The 22,636-nt window shown below is 30.5% G+C and overlaps 1 protein-coding gene and 1 pseudogene across 2 annotated transcripts in view; both read left to right on the top strand.

Annotated features, from left to right (window-relative positions):
* LOC130901269 (lachesin-like) overlaps positions 1–22,636 on the top strand; it is a 389,818-nt gene that overhangs the window by 148,459 nt on the left and 218,723 nt on the right. The gene's annotated exons all lie outside the window — the stretch shown is intronic.
* LOC130901142 (cyclin-C-like) lies at positions 12,800–18,746 on the top strand (annotated as a pseudogene).

The raw sequence follows: 22,636 nt of genomic DNA, 5'->3' as shown, positions 1-22,636 counted from the left end.
TGACAGACAAGTTTTTTCTCATTTTAAAGTCTATATTCTATATTCGTATGATATTAATAGCGTTGATAAACTCTACTTACTGTTTCATTTTTGGTCGAACATTTGTCTGATTTTTCCAAAAACATTACATTTGTCTCTCCCTCATATATACGAGTAAAATCTACTTTCAATACTTTTATTTTCTTCCTCCAAACCAACTTCTAGTCACAAATCAATTCTGCATCGAATAAAATGCACCGCCAGACTTTTATAAAGATTAGTCGATGGAGTTAAACAAAGCCATGGTATTACGTGGAAAAATGTCACGGTTTTGGAAGGACAAAACAAATAAAAATTGCACATGTTACTAGGATGAAACTTTTATCCATCAATACGAATCAGTCCCCAAAAATTTTTCGAACGTTGGGATCATTCACATTCGTTAAAGGAAATAAATAATTTTCTCGTACATTTATCTTCGATTCTATTTTATGGTTAGTGAGAGAAATACGGAATATGACGTCAGTCATAATAACGGAAATAATACACTTGATGAGATGTAGATTCTTTTGTTTAACATGGAAATGGAATATCATTATGAATTATGTATATAAATAGAGCTTGTTTCCGCTTAGATACTTCAACTTTTAGAATATGTTAAAGTAAATTTATTATTGTTTGTTATTTATTTTCCGGAGAACGGAAATAATTTCTAAATTTCACTGTAAATTAATTGAATAAACTGCAGGAAAATTCTCACAATGAATGAATTAACCATATTTACGTTTTAAGTTGATAAAATATCTCAATTTAATCAATACGATTCAACGGAAAAAATTATTGGTAAAAATCTTTGAAGTGAAAAATCGAATATATCCATTGAAATTTCATGAGTAGTAGAACAAAAGCATGAAAATTGAAACGTACAATCAGAATAATATCTAATTTTATCTCTTTTCTTACAAGGTATAACAAACAATAGAATTAATCCAATTTAGAGAAACAAAAGACATATTTTCTGTTCCAAGTAACCTCATGAAAGTATTACCAACAAAGTCAGACAGCAGCACATCTTGATAAACTTCATCTATCGTAATTTACAAACAAGTTTTCTGGAGATACATCGCTTGGTTTATCAGTATTCCAAGAGTGAATTTGTTGAAAGAGCCTTAAATAAGTCCAGGAGACGGGGAAGTTGAAGGTTAGGAATTCGAAACTTTGATAACCCCTTTCTCTGGATTGCGATGACAACAGATATTCGGTCTGAAGTATTCATTCAACACAGTTTCACAACAATTCTCGTGAATGTGTATTCTCAATAAGTAGAAGGAAACTGTTCCAAAAATTCCACAATGAGATTGAAGGAGAATACAATATTGGATTGTGAAATTTATTTTATTTGTATATACCTACTAAATTTTATAACCTCATATTTTGATCGATAATTGTCAAAGTGAAAACGAAAATTATTAGCCCATGGTTTCATAACTTATTTCAAATATTAAGTAATATGGAATAATGAAAGAAAAGAACACAAAACGTCTATCATGAATCATGTTTTTTTGGCAACTTTAGTTACAGGATGAACCCTTTTTATCATAAGACAATAGTTAATCGGCCAGCACCTTTGGGTTCCACGTCCCCTAATAACGCTACTCCTTCTATGAATTGATCTAATGGAACTCCATATTCTTACAACTCAAATTCTGATAAAAAAAAGTCCAGATGTGAGACTAGGAAATGAATTTTCAGAAACATGCTGCAACTGAATTCTTGATAATCAAACTTTCTAACAAACTTGATATCTAGAAAATTTTCAAAAACGTTATTAATAGTTATCAGTTCTGGTTTTCTAGACTGTTAAGTTTTGCTTCAAATATTATATCTTCTTTTACCTCCCTGATTTTATCCAACGAAATTTCTCTATCTCATCTTTGCGATTTTTCTCCCGTTAAATAAAAAATCTTTTTACTATTGAGATCTATCACCTCAACAAAATATTTCTTTGTCGTGTAGGCCATATTTTCATATGATAGGTTTTGTTCCAACCTGCTAGTTTGTGTCGTTCTTGGAACGATTATTGGGAGCGTTAAAATGATATTTTCTGCGGAAACTCCACCTACGCACGGCTCTTGTTACAGTACTTGCTATAAAGTATCTAAAAGATCGTTCCGGAAATAGTTCATAAACGATACCTAAGTGGGTTGGTGGACGGTTTTTTGATGGGTTGGTAAGAACCTAGTAATTGCGTTTGTCCCCACTATATCCCATTCATAAGGAAAACATATGGATTATCTGATCCCAAGCCTATAGGCGAATCAGCCTCATCGTTACCCATTCATTATTATTATATTATTAATGCAGCACACGCAATCGTCAGATCTGACATCTTCGTGTATATTTTTTAGTCGATCAATGATTCATTATGAAAATTATTGTAGCGATGTTTGGCTCTGTTTATTATTCTGTTTCACAATTTTTTTTAGATATATTCTATAAAGAACTGTCACCAAAACACTTTTTTCGTATGTTAACCTGTTAACAGACTGTTTTATTGTGAAAGAGCATGGATGGTGTTATACGAAATCCTTCCTTATCTTCAAAGGTGGAGACACTAACACCAGGGCTCACTGTCGAGTCTTCTTAAAACTATTAAAAATATTGACTTTCCCTTCCCTATTCAGTCTATAACATCTTTTCCTGCATTTCGCAATAATTTACTGAAAAGTACCTTCTACTCTGTCAACTACTTTTATTTTGGTTTTTGTTCTTTATTGTAGTTTTCTTGTGTATACTTTATATTTGGATTTCATTTTTTTTTGTGTCTCCATTTAGTTGTTTGTATGTATGTACTTCTAAACATCAAAATACTACTACCACAAATTCTTATTCATCAATAAAGAGCTGCTGAGTGAATTAGAATAAAAGGAAAGTTTTGAGAGATTTTCTAAAGCTCATCACCTTATTTACTATGTAATTCTCTATACTTCTTGATCATATTTTATCATTATATTACTTGAAATTAAGTTTTTGCTCACCTCAAGTTTATATCAAACAGCAATAAATTAATATGTGAAATAGCAGAGCAGTAAATTAAATGAGTATATTTGGTTTATCACCAGTTTTTGTGTGGAATTATTTGGTTTCCTTCGAATTATAGAAAGTTAAATGAAGTTTGTCTATTCCTCTGACTTGTTTATTCCACAAGTAGAACAGTTCGACTCTTGTGAATGTAACTCATCGTCGAATATTTAGAAACAGTTTCAGGAAGACAATCCAGTTGAGTATATTAATGAAGGAAGTTGGTATCTACAAATCACTATCTGACATGATTCCGATTTATGAAAGATTAGGGTTTGAGGTGGAGTTTGAGTGACATTTTTGGATGATATATTATTAAATAATACATTCGAAGCGATTATGAGGAGTTTATATTCAAAATCACATAATATACATAGAAAACTTCCTATTACTACTAAAATGAGTAATTGACATTCAAACATAATTGAACCAGTAATATCGAAAAATTTGCAAATATTTTAAGTCTGTTTATGACGTGTTTTCTATTTCTGTAGTGGTAATTATTGAGTATACAGTGTATATAATATTTATAATTGATGTAATAGTATGGTATGGTATATATTATAATTATGGATCTGCTCAGAATCGTCGATTAATTTCCAATCGAGATTTTATACATACAATTTCTTCTTACTATGGCGACTTGCACAGGCGCAGTTACAATATATTATCACATGCATAAGCATGCAATTATTCTGAAATTTATGAAAAATGTACATATCTATAAGGAATTGAAATAGATTGGTAATTTGTTCTAAATCGTCTAGTAGGTCTTTGTGATTGGGTTTAAGCTGAAACTGGTGAAGATGTTATTTGTGACATTCAGCCAAATTTTGCTCGATATTTAAATTGGAACTACAGCTGGTACGAATGGGTCTAGATACAGAAGACATTAGATACTTATAGGTGCGTCCTGAGTGATCGATTCTCGCCATGGTATAACCATGTCTTGACAGACATCTATTACTTAGTTGAGTGGGACATAAGGTGTGTTGATCTGAAGAAGTACCAACGGTAAAGTTTAAATCATTAATTTATCGATGAGGGTATATGTAAAAACAATTTTTGCCTGTTGGTCTGCTATTCCTTGCTCTCCATGACATGACAATGTGGTAACCTAATATAGTAGGAGTCATATTACAGACTGGATACTAGGGTGCCTATTTGAATCCTGCAGGTGGTTGGAATTGGAGATGATTGTAGTGGAAATGTTCAGTGGAGGCTATATGGATAGGGCTTGTTTGTGAAAGATCTATAACTTCAAGAACCTGTGATAAAATGATTATATAATGATAAAAATAGGGATTAGAAATGATTGGAGGAATAAGATGAAATTACTTAGGATTTACGAGGTAATATTAAATAAAGGCGTTGCAAAGAAAACAAGTAATAAAATAATCAAATATAGTGACAACGCATCGCAAAATTGTATCATATTTTGTAAACTGTTAAAATGGTCTTTTTGAATGCAATACTGATTAATATCTTCCAACTCTGATCTGAATTGTGAGTTAAAACACAAAAATTTTAAATCGAATAATAAAAAAATGCTGTTGTATTCAAATTTACTGGTTTTGTCTAGAATAGTCTACTATTGATTCCTAACGTGAGACGAAAAATCTTTCACGTCAATAATGTGCTGGTACAACGTGGAAATTTTTGTTGAAGTGATACGCTGCTATAACGATTCTCAATTCACGATTTCTAGAGCACTGGCAGGTATAGAAAGATTGCTAAAAACCAAAGGAAGACAAAGACGCCACAGAGTGAAAAATGATAATCGATTCTTAAGATGCGAGATAGAGTACGGTACCATAGTAAGAATTTGTTTCTGGATATAGTGCACCGAAGCTGGAAGAAAGCAGAATTATCTCTCTCCTGGTCCTAACTATCGCTGACAACGTAGGTTCCAAATTATAATCATAATTTGGATGGGATAACCTGAATTTTAACACTTATAGGACAAGTTGACTCAGCTGGCTAGAGTATTATAGCATCCATCAAAGGTATAGATGAACTGTCATTTAGACTAACGGAAATATTGAATTGTACTGAACAAGTGGTTATGAGAAAATTTTTTTCAAATATACCAAGAAAACTTGCAGTAATGATCCAAGCAAGAGGGGAAATCGATAATATTAACTCCGTATTTATCAAAACTTTTTTGCTCCAATCCAATAGTTTTCTGATGGATTTATTGCAGTAAAGACGTTGCTTGACACGTTCAAAAGCTTTTAGTCATTCATAATGCTAGACGATAGTATATTATATGAAACATATCCAGTAGTATTTTGATGGATTATTCATTGTAGTAAAGAGGTTGCTTGACACGGTTCTGTTCTGTTCTTTTATGTATATTATATGAAATATGCTTAATTAAATCGATATTAATCTACACTAATTAGTTTTTTTTCGCTGATTTAGTTCTTTTTCATCATAATATATTTTCTTTATCACTTGATTCCCCACGATACATATTAATAATCACAGTATCTAGCTGGATTCTCTTCTTTCTAACATCGATAATTTTGTTGATTTGCAACATGAACTTTGATCCCTCGAAAGCAGTGTGTTCTCTAGCAGATTGTTTTCCTTCTCTAGTTAACTTAAATTAACAATAATTACCCTTTTACACACTTCATTGCAAATTATTTATAGATTCATATTTCTAGTTGTAGCACCTGTGGATCAAAATATTATATTCCATCATAGTTTGAATGATATGCTTCTCAAAAATTTGTTGACATAAACACACTTTTAAATTTATGAACCTATATTTTTCATAGAAAACATTTGAAACTTTATTATTAAGAAAGTTTTCTATTCGTATATGATACAATAAAATTTCCATTACTTTTAACGACAGTTGTTTCGAAAATTGATCTTTATAGTTATATTTTATGATGATTATATGGTTGAATCGCTTCCAAACATGCGAATCGTAGTAAATCTCTACCATGGACAAAAAAATTATAGGGTTGTTTTTTATAAAACATGCTCGTATTTTAAACAGATCTTTTATTTCTGGAAAATTTACATTTCGTGATATACGATTACAATTTGCGTTCGAATATGAATGATACTACACCTGTGTTATTGGAGAAGGTATGATGTGCTCAATTTCATACTCGATTTTCCGTTCCAGAGACTTATCGGAAAATGCATAGGTGAACAGATCGTAACTAGAAATTCATTTATGATTAATTGGGAAGTACTGTTAAGATTCTAGTTTTAATTGTATTGAGCTATAAAAATTTAAACTAATGGTATTATCGTAATGATGATAAAACCTGTTAATTCAGCGTTGTCGAGGTAGTAAAGTCCATTTGTCGAGGTGCCAATTGTCAGTATATTAGTACATCCGATTTTACCAATAAATGCATTACTTGATTTCCGTTGAGGATTTTTGAACTATATCTTTGAATTGAGTGACATATTGTAATTTAAATGGCCTATTTTAACAAAATGGAGATTTAGCTGTCGAGGACAAAAATATATAGTAAGAAAAGATACAAAAATAATTACTGTCCTTTTTTTTATTCAATCTACTTTTATTTACATTCGAATTTGAAACTGTATATTGATGTTATTAAGCAGGCTAAGGAACGCATCCATTTTCTCATTCAGTTACGTTAAGTTACGTTTGGTTAGATTAGGTTTGTGAAGATGACATATGCGCTCCTTTAAGGATACAGAATACCTATTTTTTTAACTGTGGAATTTATCTAAACATTAAGTCAATAACAGAAATCAGTATAAGGTACGCAGCTAGACCAGACAGCGTGGTAGAGGTCCTGCTACGAAACGAAAACTTATGGAATACCATAAAAGAGATTGTTTTCGAGGAAAAAAAACAGTGAATGGCTCAGAATAAGGAAATGCCATCGTTTTTTGAAATCTAAGGTGTGGTTTTTATTCGGTAGCGGTCTGACAGTAACCTATTACGTAAGTACGGGTTCTCCATGATAGATGATGATAGATACCAACAGAAAAAAAGTTTTAATTAGATTTACTTTAACTCATGTTAGGTTCTTATCTCAAATGGTGGGGTCAAATTCTTCAGTGAAACTGCATAATCAAGAGGAACTACCCAGAGCACCTAAAATTAGCGTATTTTTATCGATTGTCATTATCAATATTTATTCCCGTAAAAAATAAAGGGCTGAGGACTGAGGGCTAGTTTAAAGTACGAAGAAGATCAATGTTGACTGAAATTTGATATTTATTTGCTACTTTATTTAAATTATTTATGAGCGATGAAGAAAAGTCTGATATGACTATAATTCTCAAAAAATTATCTCCTTTATTGTAGTGATTCCGTTCCACTCTTAATTTTTCTAATCCTTTTTCTTTTTCCTCTTATATATATACTCCCACATCTTTGAAGTATTGATTATTATTTTTTGTTTCATTTCTAATATTCACCTTATTTCTTTTCCTTTTTTATAATTTAATCTGTTGTTATTTCTAAATATCTGCTAATTATCGCTTTGTTTGTTTTCATGCAGATGCATTTTACATTTTACCTGTTTGTCGAGGTTGTTAAAACAAGCTTATTGTTGCTTTTCAAAATGCACCTGTTTTTTCACAAACATCCTTTTATTGGTGTTTTCTCCCTAAAATATCAATGAAAGTTTCTATTTTGATAACTATATGAATGTTGGGTTATCACGATGTACTTTTTGTGTTTCTCAAAATGCAATTATGGTTAAACTGGGCAATTCCCTTCGAATTTACTAGTATTTATAACGTGCTTTATCACAAGTTATGAACCCACGGCTACAGTAATAATCAAAATTCATGCACACCAGCGAAATCAATTTTAGGTTATAGCGTGATAATTTGTGTCTCATAAATAGCTCTACCAAAATCAATTATACAATCTAACCTAATGTCTATTTGCGCATACACAATCGTCATTGATTTGCTGAAGTTTGAAGATTATAAAAAGATATGTAAGAAAGTAGTGATTTGAGTAGGTTCTAGAAAATTAATAATATTTGATCTCTGTTAACCTGAAATAGCTTCAAAATTTACATTTATCGGAATAATTAGGAAAATAACTAAACAAAAATGAATTATAGAAAAAAATCCGTAATAGAAACTACAACAAAAATTAGGAAATGAATTTTTAACATAACAAACCGCGGGGTGTTTGATACCCATTAATGCAGATATTTTATGTTGATAGATACTAGATCGATAAACCCAGTGGGGATAATGACATAAATTTATTTTATGTCATCGATCCTCGATGTTTTTGCGAAATTTCAGATAAATCGGATTTTCTGTAGTACTACAAAGTCGATTTTGATTGAAATTGGATGTCATTCTGTAAAATACTCAAATATAAAATTAGTGAAGAAATTTGGCATTTAGTTCATCTTAGATTTGTAATGGCTCTATAATGTTTACATTCCCTTCTGCCTTCTATTTTTTTATATTTGAAAAATCATGCTAGTTTTCTAGTTTTTCGGAGACACCTTTGTTCTGAGTACTTTATTCGTTATAGTTTTAGGTAGTCCATTATCAAATCATTTCCTGCTTTCTGGATATTCGTTGTCATGTTTTCTTTTTCTGGTATTTTTCCTTATTTCATATTTTTCATTGGTTCCTGTTCTTCCTTCCCCTGTTTTCTGTTCTCTTCTTTCCTGTTTATTTCCTCCTTCTGTTGTTATCTCACCATTTTTCCTTCTTTCGTTATAATTTGTCCTTGAATTTCGCATTTCTACAAAAACTAAATCTTGATTTTTCCCATTCTAAGAGCTCCAGTTTATGATTGTTGTTTTCTTTCTCTAATGATTTTGTTGACTCTTTTGTATTTTATTCATAATAACTTGTACTCTCCTTGAGGTTTTATATATAAGTGAATCTTTATTTTTTTTTGCTATTTTTCGCTGCTCTTTCCACTATTTTTTCATCAAATTAATCTTCTATATCTTTTGTTTGTAACTTTTGTTGTACCCCATATCATTTCCAATTAATTTAATACTGCCTACTTTTATTTCAACCATAATTTCTCTACCATCCCATTTTCGTTGCAGCTGCATTTCATTTAGATTTACTTGATATATGACCTTGGTTTGTTGGTCACATCTAATCTTTTCATTCATCATTTTTGTTTCCTTTATTCCCAATCATCTCCCTATTTTTCTCCATCACCGGTATGAAATGATAACTTGGCCTGTCTTTTTTTCTGTCCACAGTCTTTTGTTCACTAAGAAGTAGTCTATTATTGATTCTTTCTCATATTTTTTTCGTACTCGTTTTTATTCATGTCTTTGCACTAGCAAGGGCAGAAAAGAAAAAGAATATTAAGAACCAGATTCAATCAAAAAATAATAATCTATAGACACTTTAGTACCATTTGTATTTGAATTGGCAATTAAGTCTTAACCCATAATCTCAACTATCTATTACACACTATTACAGATTCATATATGCAAGGTTATTCTTTTTATACCATCTCTTCATATTCTCACAAATTGTTAAATATTTTCACATTCAACGTTCACTTCAAGATGAAAAAGATCCTTCATAATATTTCCGATTGAACACTTTTTCAAACGATCGCTATCGTACTTTTTTATGCTTTGTTCCAAATCTAGACATTAAAAGAATCGTTTGGATACTGACTAAAAGATAAATCAATCTGAGAAAGATTGATCAACTCCGCAGTTTTAACGATTCTTCTTAGAGTTTGATGTTTCATTAGGTTTATGCTTACACCAATAAATAAATATAAGAACCATCAACTTTCGTATTGAATTTTTTCCACGTCCTTAAAAATGAATTATGAGGATCCTTAAAGAGGATCAGCTTTTGAATTGGGAAACAATAGTTTCTAAGTTTATATAACCTTGTTTATAAAATATATGAATTATATCACGGGTATTACAAGAAAAGTAGTTATTTGTTGTTTATGAGGAATATATATATATATATATATATATATATATATATATATATATATATATATATATATATAAATCGATAAATATAGTTTGGAAAAACTTAACAACACGCTTTTGAAGCATATCAAACCAAAAAGTTGAAAATGATTTTTAAGAATAAGATTAAAACAATAACGAATGAGAAATGATCGTAGTATTATGAAAAAAGCGTCGGGTGGTGGATCTAAAAGAAATATGGAACATAGCGCCCCACGTTTTTTTCACAATAATACGTTTATTTCTCATTCATCATTGTTTTAAGCTAATTCACAACTTTATAGTTTGACGTACTTTTTAGTTTTTTTTTTTCAAATTATATTTATTTCTCACTTTTCAGTCTCATGTGGTTGGGTCGATTGATTTTTCTATAAGTTCTAACATTAGTAAATCTCCAACATAAGGTGCCCGGATGTAACATTCTTTTCAAACGACATAATAAGATTTAAGGTGTTGATTTCTAAAGTAATACTATTGCAGGTAGTATATTCAATCCCCAACACAAGGTCGACAGTTGTAAAATCTATTAGTGAAGACCAAATTTGCAGAGTTAATTTCTAAAAAAATTGCCGAAAAAACTTTCTTGCAGCGGTTGACGTATTAGCTCGGCTAATGAACGCAATTAAATTGGTGGGATATACTAACAGTATAAATCCACATTCTCTTAGTCTAAAGGAAAGTTCACAAGCTTATAAACGCACATATAGGTAAAGCTGATCAAAGTCTCTTAATGTTATTATAAGAAGCATCTATTCATAAATATCTGAATTTTGCTCAAATTGCTCAAATCTCTTTAAAAATTGATGTAATTTTATGTATGTATGTGTGTGTGTATATATATGTTTTATGTATGCAAAATTACGAAAATATTTTTATGTATATTCTCACCTATCTGCTGGTTGTTTGAGGCTGTTTAATTTTTTCGATAGTTTTGTGGCCCCTTCTTCTGTTCTTTCCAAACATGTCTGTCCTATGGGAACAGCATCACAATTATTACAAGGAAGCTCATTTATTTTATTGCTTCGTCGATTTTTTCGAATTTCAAATTTTCAACTAGTAAATTATTTTATATAAGAAACACATTATTCATTCAAATAGATATAAATTCAAGAGCCTGAATTCTTTGTGTTTCAAAATACAATCAGAACTTATAGAAACAAGATTTAGAGTGGATTTGATATCACAGGACAAATTATTCTATATAGAGTAGAGAAGAAAAAAAATACGGCGAAGGTTAAATCCATTGCTAAATTAACTTAATTGTATCATAATAATATAATGAAATTTTTATATTGGAATTATATGGTATATATAAATTGATAAATCTATCTAATAAATACTTGTTTTCTCCACAACATGCTTTGGTCATCAGAGAAGAAAGTCTTTAAAGGATAAATGAAGAAAATTAACAATCTTTTATATCTTAATGCACATGTTGATTAGCGTACTTTTCAATACTTATACTACAATGGAGTTGATATAGGTAAAATTATTTACTTTTGTCGTTTGCCTTATTTTATCAGTTTTGCGCTGGCAATTCTTTGATACTTTTTACAGTTTTTCCAGTAAGAATCGATAAAGTATACTAAAAACATCTTTTCAAAAATAATATTCACTGTTATTAGATATATAAATAGTTCAATTGAAAGATATGAATTATAATGTCAATTATTGTAGAAAAAAATACATTTATTCCGTGAAGTGATATGATTAACTGTGTGATAAAAATATAATCATCACAAAATACGTTCATCAACTGTATTTCTATATAATAAAGTTTCTAGTAATAATATTTCAAATTAAATATTTTCCAAAGCTATATTCTTTGGAAAAATATATCAACCCAGATATTAAATTATATATATAAGGTTGAACTTTATTGACATAGAACTGTTTTCATTTGAAATTAAACGGAGTAATAAGTTTCTTACCGAACGGTCACGACATCATCGCTGATTTGGTGTACTTTCCACTCAATTTAAGCCCTTTACTCAAATTCATAATTCATATTGGACTAGGAACCGACATTCTTACCAAAATTCTGTATTTAGGCTTAATATTACATCTTGGGGTAGAGCTGCAGGTCAAACTAAAGTTTGAACTTTAGATTAAACTGAATTCTGAACCAAGAATAAACAAAGTAACTCTATTATAGAGTTCGCAGATGGATTCATATTTTTCCGTTCATTATCTCCTATGTGAAAATATAACTCCACTTTTGTGAGAAAGGTGCTGTTTTATAAAAAACAAAATCCAAAGATGATCATGTCCAATCAAAAAAAAAGAATTGTGAATTAAAATGAGAAGGATAAATACTGCAAGGAATCAGCGAAGGAATTTAATTATGAGAATACAAAATGGTTATGACTTCGGTAGAACTACAAGTTCTAAAGAAAGTAGAGCAATTAAAAAAAATCAATTTTTTGTTTATTTTGTAATTGAAAACAAAAATTTTTATTAACTAAGGGGAAGACTACTGCTTCTTATCTATTACTGCAATAGATGAAAATATAGAAAAGGTAATAGGGGTCGGTAACAGAATTAAAGTATATATTACATGTGAGTTATATAATTACTAAGGTAAATGTAAACAATATTTTCGGAACCAGGTCAAAGCAGTTGCTACAATCAAGCTTAAGCTAATCAAGACTCTAATTACCAACAAAAATACTGCATCAGCATCATTTCTATCTGAAATGGTGATATTCCATTGATCATTTTCGAGTTAATTGAACATGGTGCGAAAAATCAACACTAAGCTTAAGATACTATCGTGACAAGGTGAAGAAATGGACAAAGCTACGCAGGAATTACCAGTTTCATATTATACTCAAGTTTTAAGGACACCTAGAACGCAGGTAGCATTTAAAACGAAGTTGGTCAGTAAATGCCAGGTTTGGTAGAGAATACATAGTGATGAGGATGCAACAGATCAAAGCAAGAAGCCGGTGCCTCAATTGTTGAGAACGACATGACGAACGAATTGTGCTTACAGTGTTTTGTACCCCCTTTGTAGCTCAAAAGTTATAATTTTATTTTCTAAGAAGAAAACATGAATTTTCTATACTTGTTCAAAACAATTTAAAACAAGCAAAATGAAACGTACAAATAAAAAAAAGTCATTTATATTTGCAACAGTTTTTTCCGGTTCCATTTAACATATGAATTCAGGTCAAAACTAAATGTTAATTCAGGTATGCACTATGCCGGAATAAGAAGTTTCTCGTCCTTTTCATGTAATTTCTAGAAGATTCATTATATTCTAGAAACAAAACAAGATCAAATATCTAGGAATGATCTTCGACTCGCAATTAAATTGGAACAAACACATTAAGGACAGTGTCGTCAGATGTCAAGATTGATTGAACCCATTAAAAGTTCTCTCAAACAAAAACTGAGGATCTGACCAAGAGACTTCACTCTCAATCTACAGGCATAAGATCTTACAGAACATCTCCCATCGAAAATTAACAAGTAGAAGTAGGAGAGCCGTCTCTAGCTGGAAGAAGAGAAAACCTAAGATTGGGATATGCCAGTACTATAATGAGCAACCATTACCATTCAAACTACAATAACACCGTTATAAACAGATATCAAAGGACGTTCGAATTCAGGAAAGGAGTTAACTATCCGTTTTATCTGACAGTTTCCAAATATATCAGACAACTAGATATGCAGATTTGTCCCATTCTAAAACTAGATATCGATATACTTCCATAATGAATGATTAGAACTCCGAGCATTGACACAAGTTTGAATATCTTTAACAAGGAGGAAACGCCAGCCTTCATAATGTAACAAAACTTTCACTCGAAATCTCCATGTATCCTAACTTCCATAAAGTGTACGCTGATGCATTCAAAATCCCTGGAACTTGAGCTACTTTCATCACTTCTCATAAACCTCCTTCGAAATATAAATTACCTCACGTAAACTCTGAATATTCAGTAAAAACAAATGCATATGCTATACAAAAAACTGTAATTATAACAGACTTAAATGCCGTGAGTTCTTTAAAAAAATATTTATACCCACAACTTTCTTGAACTACAAATCAAGAAATAATTGTATCTAATACAAAACAACAGCTTAGATGTCAAATTTTTGTGAGTGTCCTCTCATCAAGGAATATAAGAAGATAAGGATGCTGACAACCACGCAAAAGATGCTACGGTTTGAATTTATGTACATAGAATGAATATTAACGACGAATATAGTGACATGAAAGCATATATCAATGAGTGAGTGGCAAAAATCATTTCAAAAACGGAAACGAATAAAGGAGAGTGTTGAACAGTGTATGCGAATATGCAGTAATCGTCCAAACAAAGTCATAGTTACTAGACAAAGAATAGGTAACACTAAAACTACGCTCGAATATTTACTATGTAAATGACTTACTGTAAGATATATATTTTTAGAATGTACATTATACAAGTCGCAAAGACAACAATTTTTCAAATGACATGAAAATCTTTAATTAACAAGTTGTAAATATATTACCAAATCCATCGCTAATAAACAATATGGTTGATGTAAAATACTTGGAATATATAATATGTTAACACAGTACAATTTAGTTCGTACCAAATATCAGTCCATAGACAGTGAGTGGCTTAATGTGACGAAATTTGGATCAACACATAAACAAAGTTTTTTGAAAGTACTCAGAAAAACGTACTCTACTAGGTTTTAGTCGTTTTCTCAAAATTGTAAATAATGTATTTATATCAAATGAAAGGTTTGAAATTAAATTTACTTAAATAAATTCCCATACTCAATTTCAAAACGTTTCATATGTTTATCATAATCCTCAAAAGAGTATTCCTTTTGTATTATAAAAAGATGGATCAATGACAATCGCGTTTCGACCAAGACAATAAACACTTTATCATCCAAATAAACACTCTGTTAATTCGGTCAAACAGCGAAATGTTTAATAACAAACAAGCAATTACTGTAATAAACAGGAAACATTTTCACACACAGGACCTAGCGTTTGACGTATTTTTCCTCTTTTGGAACACACAAACGTTTATGAATTCTAGTCGTGATTCCTCGTGCGATGTAATTTGTACAACCACTCCACAAGCAGCATAAGAGCAGGTGATGAGTCTTGTCTCTGTGTGTGAAGTACAATAGGAAATGTATGTTTGACATGAAACACACCACAATGTAACTAACGGTAGTCAGTTTCTATTTGGTCTACTGAAGTATTGATTGTAGTTAGTGGAAACTGTATAAGGAAGAGTCTAATCGCCTGATTCACAACAATTTATAAGCAGCTCATATCCTGAGTTTTAAAAAAGAATTCTAAAAGCATATATTTTACGCTCTCAGAATTTATAGTCCATGATGCGTGTCTCCAAGGATGTATTTACAACGTGATAGTTTGTTTAACATTCAACAGAATTTCTCAATTTCGAAAGCAGGAAGGACGAAATCGAATTAAGGTAGATAATGCAATTAATCTATAACAACCGGCCCTAAGTGTGTCCTCTATAATCCTATCTTTGAATTCAATTAAGGTTGTTATATACACTCTGTTTGATTGCATATTATGAAGATAATTCATTTTCAATCAAGTAGCGACTGTTCGCTTCTGGTAATGAATTAGTTTTTTTATTTCCAGCACGCGTTAGAGGTAACTACGTAATTACTATATAGTGAATTTGTTACTAAATTGTCTTGATTTTAGGCTCTTCCGAATAATAATTAAAATATAAAACAGATAAGAAATTGACGTAGCAACTTCTTTTTGTGTTTATCTAATTTTCATTCAAAAGAAACTTGAAATCAAGACACCTTAGCAACAAATATTTAAGAAGGTTCTTAATATTTTATTAAAAAAATTAGGATAGATTTTTTCTCGTTTTATTTTGTGATTTGTATAGAATATATTCACCCCATAGATGCTGCGTCACTAACTAACTGCTATTTGTGAAGTACAGCAGATAAGATTTATTTTTTTATTGTAGACGATCTTCGCTAAATAATTTTCGATAATAGTTGCAAATTTCCATCCTCCATGTTGTCAAGACATCTAATCCAGTATTAGCTAATAAAGTGTCCAGAATATTGTTTAAAAACCTCAAAAGTTCTGAAATTTAGCAGCTCTACTTGGAATTAATAGAATCAAGTTTTTCCCGACAATATTTTCAATTTGATGTCGCATGAAGAAGCGAGAATTAAAATTAGTTTTATGGGATCTCATATAAATAACAAACCTGTTCATAGCCACTTTAGTCACTGTAAATTTACGTTCTATACACGTAACCAAGAATTATAACAATTTTGATTTTATTCTTTGATTTGAATTGTCTATTTTTATTATCAACAATGCAGCAACTTATTGACATCGTCTCTTCCAAACAATTAGATTCAGCTTGACTCCATCATATCTCCTTTTTTTAATGCCTTAACTTTATAATACTTGGAAATATATTTGTTTTTCTCTATGAGAAAAAGGAAGAATTTAGTTATTCATTCATATCATTAGTAAACTTTAATACATCAAATTTTTCGTATTGATAGGTCTTTTAATATCACTTCCTAAATCAAACAAGTGAGAATAAATTTGATTTATAATCTGAAAAGGAGTTACGTATTATCTAAATATTGGCCTACCCTAGATAGGGTATCCCAAAAAGAGTATATTTATATAGATTTATTATGAAAGCATGTTTTTTGGTTTTACATTTTTTTGTTGTAAAATTGGTTTTTATGTAAAGAGAAAATTTGCAGTGATAAAAAAAAAACATTGCTGATAAAACATTCTTTTTACAGCGTCAACGAGATTTCAGCCCACGACCGGTGAATCTGGAGGTTGACGCCTTAGCCCGCTAATTAAAGGGTGGGATATACTAACAGTAATAAGCCATTCGCTATTAGTCTCTAGTTACATTTATCTCAATTTTGAGCGACCCTAGATAGGGTATCCCAAAAAGAGTACACTTTCGCCGCTCTATCTCTATAATGAAATTTGATGTTGATTGGACGCCTAAATCGCTTAAGCATAAGATTTTATTCAAACAAGCAGTAGCGAAGCGTAGAATAATATAAACTAAAGCGAAATCTAATCGGCGAGGACCCTTTTGCTTTCAAAATTTCTGAAATTAAGAGTCGCAGTTTTACTTAATTGTTATGTTCTTGGGATGTACCAAACTAACACGCTCTAGAATCTATCGTTCTTTATCAAGTGTTTGGGGGTACCGTCTAACAATGGGTCTTCACTGAAAGTATGTGAATGGAGGCCTACAATACCCATTCCTAGCTATGCCATTCTTAACAAGATAACTCCATTTTTGTGGAATGGATAAAGATATATCACTACAGTTTTTGAAAGATTACGACTGAAGCAATGAAACCTAATATAAATTTTATTTTCAATAAATCTTTTTTGTTTTTGGTTAAATATTCTTCTTCTGTAAATGATACCGGAATCGAAACGATTGTATCTACTTAGCTGACGAAAATTCTCGTGTATTCCAAAAAACACGTAGGTACCCAACATCATCTCGAATATGTGTCATAAAGCTTGAAAGAAGAATCAAATCTTGAACTTCTAGAGAAAACATTATCCCGCTCTCACAGATATAATCGAATAATATATAGTTTTTTCAACGGGACTCTGCGTACTTTCACATCACAATAGAACTGAATAAATTAGAATAAGATGATTTACTGAATGACCTACAAAAATTTCTCAATTTATTTTTCCTGGATTTTGTTTTCTTACTTCGATACTTTCGACGTAATTTAGAATAAATAAATAAATCGCAAAATAGCGAATCAACGCATTTTTGGTGAGATAGAATTACAATTATCTCAAAATATAATCCATGATACTACTATATAATGCAATACAAGTAGCCTCATCCTATGAGAGAAATCCCAAATTCGTTTAACATTATATTACATTATAGTCTAGTTGTATGTACCCTAAAGAAATAAAACTCAATTTCTAATCGAAAACTTCGGTTATTTTAAATATTATTTCAGAACAATCTGAATATTTCCTGAAATTGTCATAAATTTACCTGAGTTACAACAAGTTTTCGGTCTTTTAAAACCATGAGCTGTATAAAACAACAGAAAATGGTTTCTACAGGCAGCAATAATTTGAGGGCATATTAAATTAGATATTTCGGTTAAAAAATTCCATTATTTTAGTTATACAAACATTCGGCGAATAATTGAAATCTAGGTAATAAGTTATAGCAACAGCCACAGTATATTTTAAAAGATTTTATGCTAAGAATGCATTAAAATGTATGGATTCAATTTTATTAACTCCTACTTGTATCTTTTTGGCATCAAAAGTAGAAGAATTTGGGGTTATATATAATACAAGACTTATAACTACTTGTCAGACAGTCAGTATATTGGTATATTTGTAATATGTGTTACTATTTACTTGATTATTTTTTAATTAAAAGTAAATTTAGTTACGTTTACACTCAAGAATATCCTTATAGGACTAATCACATTTTAGAATGCGAGTTCTATCTTTTAGAAAACTTGGATTGTAAACGATTCCCTTAGAACTGAGCTTTGTTTACTTCATCCTCCCTATCAAATAGCAATAGATTGCTTACAAATAGCTTATGTTATTTTACAAAAAGATCTCAAATCCTGGTTCGCGGAATTGAACTGTGGAAAACTTATGATCAAAAAAAGGAGATACAAGGACTTTTAGCTAAAATTCCGAAATTAAAACCTGCCCAGAAAAGATAGAAAATTTTCAAAGTTTTTGATTAAATTTTCATTGTTTCAATAGTTTTTTATTCAATCATATATTTTATATTTTGCATTTTGACTCAATTATTGGTCAATAAGTATTAAAAAATAAAAGTATGCTTAATTTTGTGTAAGTACTTGTATGCTGACTGAAATACAATATTTTAAAAGTACTTCTCTGTGAACGACTTCTATTCTAATAATATTCAATTTCGGATATGCTGTTTACTGGTTTAATTTTCGCTATTGGCTTATATACGACTTATATATTAATTATTATGTTATTACTATCACCTATAATTTTGTTACTCATTTGGTTTTATGCTGTATATCAAAATTTTATTTTAATTATATCTTTGTTTAGTTATTTTAATGTTTGTTTTTTAGTTTTTACAAGTTTTTAATCATTCACTACTTGTTCTATAGTCCATATTTTAGGTTATTAAGCCCGTATTTGATGTCATGAACGTACAATTATATAAAAAATCTATTCGGTAGTATAATTTCCAATGAACCTGGATATAATTAAGTCTATAGCTGTTCCAAACATCAATTGGCTGCGTAGATATAATCAAGTTTGTATCATCAATCAACACATAATAGCCATAAAGCCACAAATGACAATTTCAGATACCGATGAACAGGTGTTGAATAACAAATCTTATACACTGCGGTTTCCCATTCGAATGTTTATTGTAAACTTACTCATTATTCAATAGATCGATATAAAACGAAAAAGAGTGAAACTTTTCTTATTTGATTTGATTTGTCGATAATAGAAATAAGAAATTTGAGAGCTTTAATCATAATTGTTGCAAATACTTTATTCAAACTGACATTTATCTCTAAGATTCTTAAGAAAAATTAGGCAATATTGAAAAAATTAATGGATTCTTATAACAAATATGGAATAATTCAGAATATTCAAGAGACATACAATCATATTTATGAAGGAAATTGAGCAGAATTCTTTTTATGAGCATACGTTCGATATAAATCAAATTCTAATCCTGGTATTATGATTAGAATATCAGAATTTTATTATTCTTGTTCGGTTTATTTCATGTAAATTCTTATTTCAGTATTCAACAAAACTATACTAACTTATATTGCGTTGCAGATAAACTGAAATATGAATGAAGCACACTTTAATTGGAAATGAGATTTTGTGGTAAATAAAATTGAAATTTTGTAGGACAAGGAACATTTTATATAGATAGAAGTCCAATTCTTTATCCAAAATTCATTCAATAGATTATCTTTTGATTCATAGTTACTACCATGATGTCTATCTAACCGTCCTGGACTACGATTTCCTTTTGCTAGTTCAGCATTTACTGGTGTCCTTAAACTGCATCACGGACCAGGATGCTGTGTAGTCGATAGTCAGTCTGAAGTAACCATCTATGACTTATGTTAAGGCTTGGTGTTGACCGACATTAGATAATTTCTCATAGAAAATTTACGTTTCAAGTCGCAATGCTCCTCGCCTAGTGAATAGAATAGTTTTTTGTAAAGTCGAGCTGTCTTCATCACAAAAACTTCTTTCCATCGCACTCTCAGTACAATGTAGTTCAAAACCATCTGTCTAACGTGAACCACCCTGTAATGTACAAAAGATGCTCCAAACTAACTTGAGTAATAGAAAAGAGTAATCACGTCCGTTTCCGTTTGCCACGTGATTTTGACATATGACTTTGGAGCGTGAAGTTGAGGTTATTTCTTTTTCTATTTGTTTCTTTATAGTGATCTTCTGCCATTACGTGTTTCCTCTTCGTTATTTTCCTTAAATATTGGATTACAAACAGAAACACAAAAATATCACGAAAACAAGAAGCAGTGAACACGTCAAAAATAAAATTTGTAGGTTAATGGCAATTTCATGAATAGAATTTGCAACAAACGACAAACGGTAAACGTCACCCGCGAACGGCAACGACAAACGGCAAAGTCAAGTTTATGAATCGGCTTTTAATCTTCGACTCGAATATTGATGTTAATAGTAATGGTTCAACTAGCTTCACTGTATAGATGTATAAATTATAATTTGCCTGTATCCATATTATCAAGCTTGTTTATATTTATTTGAAGATCTATATGTAGAATGAAACTTTTCGTTATTGAGGGAATTAAATAACAATTACTTAGAAGTTAACCCATGGGAATTACTTTTTCAAATTCTCTAAAGAGAATCGTAAATATTTCTTTACCTGCCTGCACTTCTCCATAATAAAGTGAGTATCCAGGTGCTCTGGATTGTTTTGGTTTTGTTCCCTGATAAATATTTTATGATTCCTAAAACAGACCTTGTTTATTATTTAGGCTTCTATTAGAACTCTTAGACAGACATCCGCCCACTCAAAAAATACTTAAGGTGAACATTACAGGAGCTTTCGAGCCGATGGTTAACAATGTATATAAATTTAGAATCTCATAATCTAAGTGCTGGTAGCCATTTTGGTTGTTCGGCTCTTCGGCTCTAAATTTCGTGTTGAAAACTGGATTCTCAATAAACTTTATTTATATTATACATATAGATCGCGGCTCATATTTTGGTTATTTTCAAAATACATTCTTATGTAATATATGAAATAATTAATATTTACATAAATGATAAGAAAGTCGTTTGATTGTAAATTCGAAATTGTGGCTGATGTACATGGGGAAGTGACTCTTCTATATATTCAAGCACTCAGTAAAACATTTCGTTAACATGATTATGGTTTATAAACTCAATCTTGTATGGGGATATGATATCCAACTATGAGAATGCACAAAGTAAGCAGCTTAGCAATCGTCCAAGAATTCCAAAACAAAGCATCGAGAAACATATTGGATGTATTGCTTAGGGTTGCCAGGCCTAAAAGTTGAAAAGCCGAACAAAGATTTTGATTTACCCAGTGTATTTATGACTTCTTTAACCAACGAGCGAGTAGGTTAGCAAAAAGATGTATATCTGTAAATAAATTAACAAAGTGTAACTTTTCCAGTTAATAAAAATTGAAATAATATTTATTACTTATCAAATTGAAACTTGAAGCTATTCTTTGGCTAAATAATCTTCATTATAAACTTAAATTGAATGAAATATGACTGACTACCTAGTCCTAGGGGTAGGTGAAGGAAACAATAATAACATCATTTCCATCTTGGCGTTACGACCAGGTATCGCAAAGTAATATTCTACTAGCTGTAACAACTCAGAATAGAATTCCTCATTGTTATAAGATTTGAGTATGCTGCCGATTTTTGGTGTGCCAGAAACTTTTTGAATTCAGGTTTATCCTTATTGTTTTGTCGAATTTTGCGAAGTTCTGAAACTGGTCAAATAGTTTGATATCATCAAGTTGTAAGTTTTTGCGACAAAATTTCGATTTTTCCTGCAACTTCAGCCAAAATTATAGATTAAAAATGATTTGTTTCACTGGTAGTGGTACATTCGCAATAGTAAGGTCAATAGGAACCTGGAAATGGACACTATTGACCACACCGTGAAGAAATCAGCCGAGAGTTATAAATATAAATTCCACTATCATTTCAATGTCGAGGTCATCTATCTCCTTGTCAATTCAGTTTTAGAAAAAAGATTAAAAAGGATCAAGTTCTTTCAGATAGTACAGTATTTTCAGTGCAATAACAGAGCTTATGCGTGTAAGGTAAACAGTGTAATCTATACTACTGAATCTAAAGATGACTGATGGGTAAACATAAGTTTAGATTGTTTCTTGATCACTGTTTGTAATATACTAAATGCCTTTTGAATATTTAATAATATTGAAATATATTCCACTTTCCATCGGATGTACTATTCAATAGCGACAGCAATAAACGAAACCACTATAATTGCAATTGCTATACCCCGAATAATGTTGTCTATGAAGTTAATG

The sequence above is a fragment of the Diorhabda carinulata genome, chromosome X (genome assembly GCF_026250575.1).
Source record: "Diorhabda carinulata isolate Delta chromosome X, icDioCari1.1, whole genome shotgun sequence".
In the NCBI taxonomy this organism is placed as follows: domain Eukaryota; kingdom Metazoa; phylum Arthropoda; class Insecta; order Coleoptera; family Chrysomelidae; genus Diorhabda; species Diorhabda carinulata.
Note: the sequence above shows the minus strand (reverse complement) of the source record. Positions and strands in the feature narration are given on the sequence as shown.